The sequence below is a fragment of the Podarcis bocagei genome, assembly GCF_964188305.1.
Source record: "Podarcis bocagei genome assembly, chromosome: 13".
Taxonomy (NCBI): Eukaryota; Metazoa; Chordata; class Lepidosauria; order Squamata; family Lacertidae; genus Podarcis; species Podarcis bocagei.
This window is the reverse complement of record NC_138138.1, coordinates 20,210,628-20,222,549: the sequence shown is the minus strand read 5'-3', so window position 1 is coordinate 20,222,549 and position 11,922 is coordinate 20,210,628. Positions and strand designations below refer to the sequence as shown.

The 11,922-nt window shown below is 46.8% G+C and overlaps 1 long non-coding RNA gene across 1 annotated transcript; it reads left to right on the top strand.

Annotated features, from left to right (window-relative positions):
* Positions 1–945: 945 nt before the first annotated feature.
* LOC308571445 lies at positions 946–11,833 on the top strand. Its single transcript, XR_014001440.1, has 4 exons — positions 946–1,130; positions 7,668–8,272; positions 10,430–11,503; positions 11,696–11,833. It is a non-coding gene; the product is annotated as an uncharacterized lncRNA (long non-coding RNA).
* Positions 11,834–11,922: the final 89 nt, after the last annotated feature.

The window sequence follows — 11,922 nt, the reverse complement described above, 5'->3', positions numbered from 1 at the left end:
TGTAAACAAAACCTGCCCTTTTTCCCTTATGGGGTATCCAAGGGCCCATATAGAGTCCTTACGTAGGTTCCCTATTGGTAGGAGAAAATAACAGAGGCCAACCAGAGAATATTGAGAAGCAAAGCAGCAAGTAAGTCTGATCTTTATTGATCTGTTGCAACAGGGTGTCCCCTCACACGCAGGAAAGGAGGAGGAACCCATATGACGCGCAAGGTCTTATACTGTATAGACAATTTAAATTCCCTGCCCTGGAGCTCAAGACCACCCCTCCATACATCATATCTACATCACAGAAAAGGTGGTCTAAAACAGAAATCTGAGTGACTTGTTTGTCTCGTCTGACAGGTTACCTGTTTAATGGTCACTTGATTGGATTGCCTGCTTACTTGATTGGATACGCTGGGGAGCCTGGCCAGTCTTTTGTAATGATAAATACTTAGTAATGATAAATACTTAGTTCCTGAGTCAGGTCACAGGCTCACCCTATTCAAACACAGACATACCCTTAAGACAGGATTTGTGAAGGAAAAGACAATGGGGAGGCTTTTCCATTTTCCTTTGACCTTGCAGAGAAAACATTTGCTCAGTTTGGGAATCAAAATGGTTTCAGGTCGGTCTTCCTGTGCGTGCTTCTATGTACGTGCTTGGTTGGTACACTTAAGAACACTTAACATATATCTAAGACCTCAAAATTCCTATCACACTTGTTAGTTGGCATGAGAAGGGGCTAACACCACAGAGCTGTACAGGCAGATACTCAGACCATAGAAATGTGATTGGTAGAGAGGGTTCTATGCCGTGTCATTTCCCCTCCTCTCCTGTTTCTCCCTCTCCCTTCCTGTTTCTCCCTCTCTTCCTTGGACCAGCATGGGCTGCAGACATGCCTCCACTTGCTAAGCTGGTCATACTGTAAATATAAGCATGGCTTCCCCCCCCCCCCCAGCCGGAGCTCACTGAAGCTCATCTCCAGCACCTCTCAGGTGGGTGCCATTGCCATTCTAAGAGAACAAGGGAGATGTTTGTGGTGAGCTCCAGTACCTATTTTTCTAGAAAAATAGCGCTGAATATAAGTATTTTGCCTGCATAGCTTTTACTGCTACTGTTGCTGACAACCAATGCATGGTTATAAAGTAAGTAAATCTTATCTTTAAACTTACTTTGCAAGTTCCTGCCTGGTTCTTTGTTAAGTATGAGGAGGAAAGCCAGCTTATTTCATTGCTCAAAAGGAGGCTTTACAACCTAATTCCTATGCTTTTGATTTTGCTGCTGCCAAGGATGGGGTTTGTGAAACTCTGTTCAGCCCATACCTATGGGCACTTGGAGGGATAAACTGCAATGAATAAATTCTCTCCTAACTGTTAAAACCTTTGACCGCCAGGGAGGGTTTCCTGCGCACCTTTGCAGTGAGGTAGCAGCTGACTCAGAGTACTGCGTGTCAGCAGGGTTAAGCATGAGTCTGTGGACTATCACTTCCTGCCATGTGCTGAGGTCGCCACAGCTCAGTTGGTTAGAGCATGGTGCTGATAATGCCAAGGTTGCAGGTTCGATCCCCATATGGAACAGCTGCATATCCCTGCATTGCAGGGGGGGGGAGCCTTTTCAGTCTTCCCTTCATATGCACAGGGTTGTCACAAACTAACACGAACCCCAAGTTTCTCTGGCCAAATTCAGACCATACATTTAAAGCACTGTAATACACCTTGCCAACAAAGGTCCATATAGTTAAAGCTATGGTTTTCCCTGTAGTGATGTATGGAAATGAGAGCTGGACCATAAAGAAGGCTCATCACCAAAGAATTTATGCTTTTGAATTCTGGTGCTGGAAGAGACTCTTGAGAGTCCCATGGACTGCAAGAAGATCAAACCTATCCATTCTTAAGGAAATCAGCCTTGAGTGCTCCCTGGAAGGTCAGATCCTGAAGCTGAGGCTCCAATACTTTGGCCACCTCATGAGAAGAGAAGACTCCCTGGAAAAGACCCTGATGTTCATAGAATCATAGAATCATAGAGTTGGAAGAGACCACAAGGGCCATCGAGTCCAACCCCCTGCCAAGCAGGAAAGATGGAGGGCACAAGGAGAAGGGGACAGCAGAGGACGAGATGGCTGGACAGTGTTCTCGAAGCTACCAGCATGAGTTTGACCAAAAATGCGGGAGGCAGTGGAAGACAGGAGTGCCTGGCGTGCTCTGGTCCATGGGGTCACAAAGAGTCGGACACGACTAAATGACTAAACCACAACTGCAAATACACTTTGATGAAGCCCCCAGTGCTTTTTTTCTTAAAAAAATATGTTTAGGGGTACTCTCATTTTCCTACTCCTATTGAAATACTGCCCCTCAATGAGGCCAAACTTAGATTCACAAAATGTTTAGGAGTATGCGTACCCCTGTGTCCCCCCAGAAAAAAAGGACTGCTTCCCCCCAAAGAATTCTGCCAGGAAGTGAGATCAATTGTTAAAGCATTCTGAAATTGTAGCTCTATGAGAGGAATAGAGGTCTCCTAGCAACTCACAGCACCCTTTAGAAACTACACTTCCCAAGATCCTTTGAGGTAAAGGCTTTACACTCCCTCTGGAGGAGCAAGTACGTAGCTTCGGGGTGTTGCTGGATCTGCTGCTGTCTGTTGAGGTTCAGGTGGCCTCAGTGGCCCAGAGTGCCTTCCATCAGCTTCGGCTGCTGGCCCCACTACTCCCCTATCTGGACAGGGATAGCCTGACTACTGTTGTCTATGCTCTGGTAACCTCTAGGTTACATTACTGCAACGCAATATATGTAGGGCTGCCTCTGAATTCAGCAGCCAGGTTGCTCACTGGAACAAGACAGTTTGAGCATATTACCCCGATCCTGGTCCGACTGCACTGTCTGCCAATTCAAAATGCTGCTTTTGACCTAAATGCCTTAAACGGTTCAGGATACCTTAAGGATTGCGTCTCCCCATATAAATCATCCCAGACTCTGTGTTCAGCCTCTAAGGCCCTCCAGGTGAGGTCCAGAGGGTGGCAACACGAGAGCGGGCCTTTTCTGTGGTGGCTCCCCATTTGTAGAATTCTTTCCCTAGGGAGGCTCGCCTTGGGCCTTCATTGTTTATTTGTAGGCACCAGGTGAAAACGTTTCTCTTCAACCAGGTCTTTGGCAGATTAATATCCTACGGCCTTTTAAATGTGTCTGTGGGAACGGGGGTGGATTATTGTTTTGCTGATTTGCTTTACTTATTTATTTGTTCTTTTATCCTGTACATTACATTACATTACATTACATTACATTACATTATAGAGCTGAGTGGGGTGTGCTCTTGTAATCTCACTGTATACAAGTTTGTACAAGTGACAATAAAGTATTTCAATTTCAATTTCAATTATTCTGTGAACTGTCCTGAGATCCTATGGTGAAGGGTGGCATAAGGGTAAAGGTAAAGGTACCCCTGCCCGTTCGGGCCAGTCTTGACAAACTCTAGGGTTGTGCGCTCATCTCACTCTATAGGCCGGGAGCCAGCGCTGTCCGCAGACACTTCCGGGTCACGTGGCCAGCATGACAAGCTGCATCTGGCGAGCCAGCGCAGCACACGGAACGCCGTTTACCTTCCCGCTGGTAAGCGGTCCCTATTTATCTACTTGCACCCGGGGATGCTTTCGAACTGCTAGGTTGGCAGGCGCTGGGACCGAACGACGGGAGCACACCCTGCCGCGGGGATTCGAACTGCCGACCATGCGATCGGCAAGTCCTAGGCGCTGAGGTTTTACCCACAGCGCCACCCGCGTCCCGGAAGGGTGGCATACGAATCTAATAAATAAAATAAACATAATTAGGGTGTGGCTGTAGTCCCAGGAAATGCCCCTTCTCAAACTTCCAGTCAGGAAGTGAGGTTTTGCTCTGTTTCCTCTTCCTTGGAAGTAAAATTACAGCTACAGTGGTGCCCCACAAGACGAATGCCTCACAAGACGAAAAACTCGCTAGACGAAAGGGTTTTGCGGTTTTTGAGCTGCTTCGCAAGACGAATTTCCCTATGGGCTTGCTTCGCAAGACGAAAACGTCTTGCATTTTTTGCAAGTTTGTTTCCTTTTTCTTAACACCGTTAATACAGTTGCGACTTGACTTCGAGGAGCAACTCATAGAACGCGGTGTGGTAGCCTTTTTTGAGGTTTTTGGTGATTTTTGAAGCTTTTCCAAAACTTTTCCGACACCGTGCTTCGCAAGACGAAAAATTCGCTAGATGAAAAAACTCGCGGAACGAATTAATTTCGTCTTGCGAGGCACCACTGTATAGGATGCTGCCTTATACTGAGTCAGACCTTTGGTTTGACTTTCTGTACTGACAGCTCTACAGGACGTGGGTGGTGCTGTGGTCTAAACCACTGAACCTCTTGGGCTTGCCGATCAGAAGGTCGGCGGTTTGAATCCCCTTGACGGAGTGAGCGCCCGTTGCTCTATCCCAGCTCCTGCCAACCTAGCAGTTCGAAGCACACCAGCGCAAGTAAATAGGTACCTCTGCAGTGGGAAGGTAAACAGCATTTATGTGCGCTCTGGCTTCCATCATGGTGTTCTGTTGCACCAGAAGCGGTTTAGTCCTGCTGGCCACATGCTCCGGAAAGCTGTCTGTGGACAAACGCCGGCTCCCTCGGCCTGAAAGTGAGATGAGCGCCACACCTCATAGTCACCTTTGACTGGACTTAACCATCCAGGGGTCCTTTTCCTTTTTACCTTTTACCTTACTGTCTGTACTGACAGCTCTACTGGATTTCAGACTGGTGTCTCTCCCAGCCCTACCTGGAGATGAATTTGTGGCCTTCTATGTGCAGGGCAAGGGATGCAGGTGGCGTTGTGGGTTAAACCACAAAGCCTAGGACTTGCCGATCTGAAGGTCGGTGGTTCGAATCCCCATGACAGGATGAGCTCCCGTTGCTCGGTCCCTGCTCCTGCCAAGCTAGCAGTTCGAAAGCACATCAAAGTGCAAGTAGATGAATAGGTACCACTCCAGCGGGAAGGTAAACTGCAATTCCGTGTGCTGCTCTGGTTCGCCAGAAGCGGCTTAGTCATGCTGGCCACATGACCCAGAAGCTGTACGCCGGCTCCCTCGGCCAATAAAGCGAGATGAGCGCCACAACCCCAGAGTCGGCCACAACTGGATGTAATGGTCAGGGGTCCCTTTACCTTTACCTTATGTGCAGGGCAGGTGCTGATATTTTGCTGATATTTAATTTTACCATTTACTATTCTGTTGAATACTGGATTATTGAACACTGCTTTGTTTGATATAAGCTGACTGTTTTAAAGTTATTGTGACCTTTTTTGTATTTTATCAGATTGTTATTACGTGTGTGAACTTCCCCGTCTATTTTGTTGCTTCTTCAACTTGTAAATCACTTTGTGTATAGTAAACAGAAAGGCAACATACAAATTCAAAGTGAAACAAAATGAAAATATGCCTGCTTAGGCAGCAGCTGGAGAGGTACTGATGGGACGGGGGGCAACCGTCTGGCTTCCTCCAACTTTCCTGTCCTGCGAACAGTGGTGTAGCATGGATTGCCAGTGCCCAGGGTAGGTGGGAGGTAAATGGATGGAGTACACATGCACATTCAATTGCCTAACAATGTCTACATCACCCTGGAGATTGCAACTGCAGCACACGGAACGCCGTTTACCTTCCCGCTGGTAAGCGGTCCCTATTTATCTACTTGCACCCGGGGATGCTTTCGAACTGCTAGGTTGGCAGGCGCTGGGACCGAACGACGGGAGCACACCCTGCCGCGGGGATTCGAACTGCCGACCATGCGATCGGCAAGTCCTAGGCGCTGAGGTTTTACCCACAGCGCCACCCGCGTCCCGGAAGGGTGGCATACGAATCTAATAAATAAAATAAACATAATTAGGGTGTGGCTGTAGTCCCAGGAAATGCCCCTTCTCAAACTTCCAGTCAGGAAGTGAGGTTTTGCTCTGTTTCCTCTTCCTTGGAAGTAAAATTACAGCTACAGTGGTGCCCCACAAGACGAATGCCTCACAAGACGAAAAACTCGCTAGACGAAAGGGTTTTGCGGTTTTTGAGCTGCTTCGCAAGACGAATTTCCCTATGGGCTTGCTTCGCAAGACGAAAACGTCTTGCATTTTTTGCAAGTTTGTTTCCTTTTTCTTAACACCGTTAATACAGTTGCGACTTGACTTCGAGGAGCAACTCATAGAACGCGGTGTGGTAGCCTTTTTTGAGGTTTTTGGTGATTTTTGAAGCTTTTCCAAAACTTTTCCGACACCGTGCTTCGCAAGACGAAAAATTCGCTAGATGAAAAAACTCGCGGAACGAATTAATTTCGTCTTGCGAGGCACCACTGTATAGGATGCTGCCTTATACTGAGTCAGACCTTTGGTTTGACTTTCTGTACTGACAGCTCTACAGGACGTGGGTGGTGCTGTGGTCTAAACCACTGAACCTCTTGGGCTTGCCGATCAGAAGGTCGGCGGTTTGAATCCCCTTGACGGAGTGAGCGCCCGTTGCTCTATCCCAGCTCCTGCCAACCTAGCAGTTCGAAGCACACCAGCGCAAGTAAATAGGTACCTCTGCAGTGGGAAGGTAAACAGCATTTATGTGCGCTCTGGCTTCCATCATGGTGTTCTGTTGCACCAGAAGCGGTTTAGTCCTGCTGGCCACATGCTCCGGAAAGCTGTCTGTGGACAAACGCCGGCTCCCTCGGCCTGAAAGTGAGATGAGCGCCACACCTCATAGTCACCTTTGACTGGACTTAACCATCCAGGGGTCCTTTTCCTTTTTACCTTTTACCTTACTGTCTGTACTGACAGCTCTACTGGATTTCAGACTGGTGTCTCTCCCAGCCCTACCTGGAGATGAATTTGTGGCCTTCTATGTGCAGGGCAAGGGATGCAGGTGGCGTTGTGGGTTAAACCACAAAGCCTAGGACTTGCCGATCTGAAGGTCGGTGGTTCGAATCCCCATGACAGGATGAGCTCCCGTTGCTCGGTCCCTGCTCCTGCCAAGCTAGCAGTTCGAAAGCACATCAAAGTGCAAGTAGATGAATAGGTACCACTCCAGCGGGAAGGTAAACTGCAATTCCGTGTGCTGCTCTGGTTCGCCAGAAGCGGCTTAGTCATGCTGGCCACATGACCCAGAAGCTGTACGCCGGCTCCCTCGGCCAATAAAGCGAGATGAGCGCCACAACCCCAGAGTCGGCCACAACTGGATGTAATGGTCAGGGGTCCCTTTACCTTTACCTTATGTGCAGGGCAGGTGCTGATATTTTGCTGATATTTAATTTTACCATTTACTATTCTGTTGAATACTGGATTATTGAACACTGCTTTGTTTGATATAAGCTGACTGTTTTAAAGTTATTGTGACCTTTTTTGTATTTTATCAGATTGTTATTACGTGTGTGAACTTCCCCGTCTATTTTGTTGCTTCTTCAACTTGTAAATCACTTTGTGTATAGTAAACAGAAAGGCAACATACAAATTCAAAGTGAAACAAAATGAAAATATGCCTGCTTAGGCAGCAGCTGGAGAGGTACTGATGGGACGGGGGGCAACCGTCTGGCTTCCTCCAACTTTCCTGTCCTGCGAACAGTGGTGTAGCATGGATTGCCAGTGCCCAGGGTAGGTGGGAGGTAAATGGATGGAGTACACATGCACATTCAATTGCCTAACAATGTCTACATCACCCTGGAGATTGCAACTGCAGAGATAAGAAAAGAAGAGTTGTTCCGTTGTCTGGAAAGGTCACTTCCTGGTTCGCACAGGAGAAGCCATTTTCAACGGATGCGCACAACTGTATTAAGCCAGCACCGGGTGTTGGAATTTTATGCCAATTTTGAGCCCATGGCAACTGCCCCCCCCACCCGCTACACAATGGCCTGCAATATTTGCATTACACCAACGAGGTGGGAGACCTCAGGCTCAGGTGTGAAATACAAGTCCAGTTTATCCAGCCCTCAGACTTCCCCCCCAGGCCACACACTCTCCTGAGCCAAATACTCTCTTCCAAGGCTACACCCTTAAAAGGACATCAGCCTCTTGAGCTTAAGCCAAGAAAGAGTATTCTCTATAAGATTGAATATCAAAATACGTATCAAGACTTTGAGATTAGACCACTGAAGAAGCCCGGAAAATCTTGGGAGTGTGCTACCTGCAAGCCCCAGTAAAAGGGCACCATCGGGGGCAAACAGCGGCCTCTTGATTACTTGGACTGCCAGGGCAAAACAGGTGCAAAACGCCGGCACCCTGTCATCCAAAACTTCATTAACATCTATCTACAACTCCACTAGCATCTCTCGGCATTGTGAATGTTATGTACTGAGTTGAATAGGATCCAAACTGCAGCAGTCTGATTGGTCCTAGAACAATAGGATTCAGAATGCAGCAGTCTGTTTGGTCCTAGAACAATGCAGCAGTATGATTGGTTGGCAGGAACCACCCAATCCTGCTCCAGATAGAAGTGAATCCACAACCTGATTGGCTTACAGTAGAATTCCGGGATTAGCCAATCATGTGCAGCCCATTGTGTAAATAATGTATATAAAGCAGATACTGTGAGGGGACTTCCATTCATTCCTCCTCACCACTATGAGCTGAATAAAGAGCATGAAATCACTTTGCGACTCTGAGTATATTTCAGTGAATAACACCAAACTTACCTTTTGTTGGTATCTTCATGAACTTATCTAAAAGACTGAGTTAAGCATTTGAAAAACCTACTGAAACCAGACATTATAAGTTCATCTTCGGTTGGGTAGTACGCAAGTCTCTGTGGCTTTGTTTAATGATTTGTATTTTTCTCAGAAGGTTGATAAAGAATGGATAATTTATTATTCTGTGTATATTAATCGCCAACGTGTTGCATGAGTCACACTACATCCTTCAAAAGTTTTATTTCATAGGCTCCTTGTATGGGGGGGGTGTTTTGGTTTGGGGGTTTTTTGCCTCTCTGGACGGTGTCCTTGTCAGAAACTGGCAGGATTAGGAAAGGGCGGTGGGAGTTGCCTGCCCAAGAGCCCCCAGGGAGGGCACAGAAGATGACGATTTAGATCCCGGATCCTGGTGGTGGAATACCAGCCACACTTCAGAGCAGGGGACCGACTGGGAGATATGAGTAGCAGGAAGTGTGAGGGATCACGGAGAGGCAGGTGGGCCGAGCACAGGACAGAGAGATGAGGTTTCCAGTTTGCATGCTGACTCCGACAGAGGGGAGCCAGACCCTGCAGCTTTTGAGAGAGATTTTTGACTGTGAGAGCAGCAGATGTTGTTTTATGCTGCTATGTGCCTCAGAACCAGTTCTGCAAATATTAGTCAGCCTCGTATATAAATTCATGTAAATATGTTCCAGTATACCAAGTAAAGCAATGTGTTATTTTAAACTTTTAAACCACGAGTTTTGTGCAGTCTTTTCTAGGAGGGGAAAAAGAGAACTGTTTAAAAAGGGCCAAACGACTCGGGGAAACTTCCGCATAATTAAAGCATAATTGCCACAGAGCTCTCCTGTGCCACCAACAGCACAGTATCTCCAGCCCCCTGACCCCCAGTATGCAAAGGATGTTGCTGAGGAACAGGCCAGACAGGCACAGAAAGTAGGTTTCTGCCATAGCGGAAGATTACAGGGGTGAAGACCTGACTCAGAGGGCTGGAGAGCAAAGGAGAGGCGTTTTCATCCCCCAAAAAGTTTTTGATTTGTGTTCCTACTGAAATGAGGCTGCATTTTAATGTTGTATTTTAATCTTGTTTATAAGTTGTATTTCAATCAATTGTTTTTATATCTGGTGTTAGCCGCCCTGAGCTCAGTCTTGGCTGGGGAGGGCGGGGTATAAATAAAATTTATTATTACTATTATTATTACAGTGGTAATAATATTAATAATACAGTGGTACCTCAGGTTAAGTACTTAATTCGTTCCGGAGCTCCGTACTTAACCTGAAACTGTTCTTAACCTGAAGCACCACTTTAGCTAATGGGGCCTCCTGCTGCTGCCGTGCCGCCGGAGCACGATTTCTGTTCTCATCCTGAAGCAAGGTTCTTAACCTGAAGCACTATTTCTGGGTTAGCGGAGTGTGTAACCTGAAGCGTATGTAACCTGAGGTACCACTGTATTATTATTATTAAAGAAGCTACGGTAACTGCATATTAGCCTCGTATCTCCCTCTTTGGCCTGTGAGTGACCTGCTTGTCCTGTCAGCCCCTTGACAGTCCTTGAGCTCCGATAATGCCTCTTCGTTGTCTGGGCGGAGGATAGAGAGGGTGTAAAATTCATGTCTGTGACTCCACCCACTTTTGCCTCTGACCCCGCCCACCACAGCTATGTAGCCCCAAGATGGCTGTCTAGAGGAGCCATATGGCCCCCAGGTTAACAACCCCTGCATTGCACATTTAAAAAAACCAAAAAAAAAACCACCAGTCATCATTTTCCATGGACATGACTTTATTCACTTAATACTTTTTAGGAATATATCTGTATAACTCTGAAACGTCAAGCTAAATATCTCAGGAGCAGGATTGCCCAGTTGCTACATGATGAAGAGCAGAGAAGAAAGAAAGTTGTCGCATAAATACTTTTTACAGGGAAATAATAAATATGCCATTTTAATCTTGGGAAATGCAGTTTTTCCGTCGCCAAGTCGACCAGTGGAAACAAATCCTAAAGGCCACACACACATCTTACAAGTTGATGAAGCAGGAACAACTGGGGGAAGGGATATACGCAGGTGCTGAATTTTGTCTTGTTTAAAGCAGGTTTGAAGTCCAGCAACATCTGGAAGGGCTGCTGATTCCGTATGGGCTGTCCAGATGTTGATGCCCAGAGGATGCTAAACGAATGGGAAGGGAGCACTAAACCAAGCGCAGCTGAGTTCATGCGCAGCACATGTTTCCCACTGCCGAATAACCGAGACGCGCACATCTGGATTTAGGGGGGAAGGTGTCCAAGTCGAGGGAATGAACTCCAAGGTGGCTTGAGGCCTGGGTGCTGCTCGTTTCAGAAACGGAAAATTACTTTAATTCCTGTTTCAGTGACGGCAGAATTGGCAGCATGTTCAAAGTTCTCTGGATCAGCCATGAGGCATCTAGAAATAGGTCTCCAGTGGACAGAATATCGGTCTTTGTTGGGCTTCAAATCCTAGTTTGGCCATAAGTCTATTGGGTGCCTTCTGGCAGGTCACAGTCTCTAAATATACCCACTTACTTAGGACTCAGGGGTCATCTTTTAACTTTCCCCCCTTCTCTTTCTAGGCACAGGTCTGTGGTTTAAACTCAGATCTGAACGTGTGTGTGTGTGAGTTTGCCCTGGAGCTTTCCTTGCAAAAGCCCGCTTTTTGGTGCTCTGTCGGAGCAAATGTCAATTTGGGTTTTCTGCAGATTGCCATTTGCTCCGATTCAGCTTTAAAGAGCTGGTTTCCATGGAAAATCTCTGGAGCAAAAAAAAAAAAAAAAAAAGGTGCTCAGACACAGAGCATTAAAGCATGGACCATGCCTGGAAAGAGCAGAGGAAAGCTAATCATCCCTAAGCCTTGCTGAAATCAGTGGGAATTACCGTATTTTGTGCACCATAACACTCACTTTTTTCCTCCTACAAAGTAAGGGGAAATGTCTGTGCGTGTTATGGAGGAAATGCCTACGGGTGGCATGCCTACGGATTTTCCTCCTCTAAAAACTATGTGCGTGTTATGGTCGGGTGCGTGTTATGGAGCGAAAAATACGGTACTTCTGAGAAGGCATGGATAGGATTGTAACGGACGCAAAACTAACACATATGGAGGAAGCCCCTTTTGACTGCAGTGAGACTTGCACCCATAGGCTTGGACTGCAAAGCTCACTGGAGCAAAATGGGAATATCTATGACTTCCTGCACAAAAGGTTTGTATCAGGATATCACTCACAGCACTATGAGTGCAATGGTAATTCTTTATCCTTGGTTATTATTGTTGCTGCTGCAGAGAAA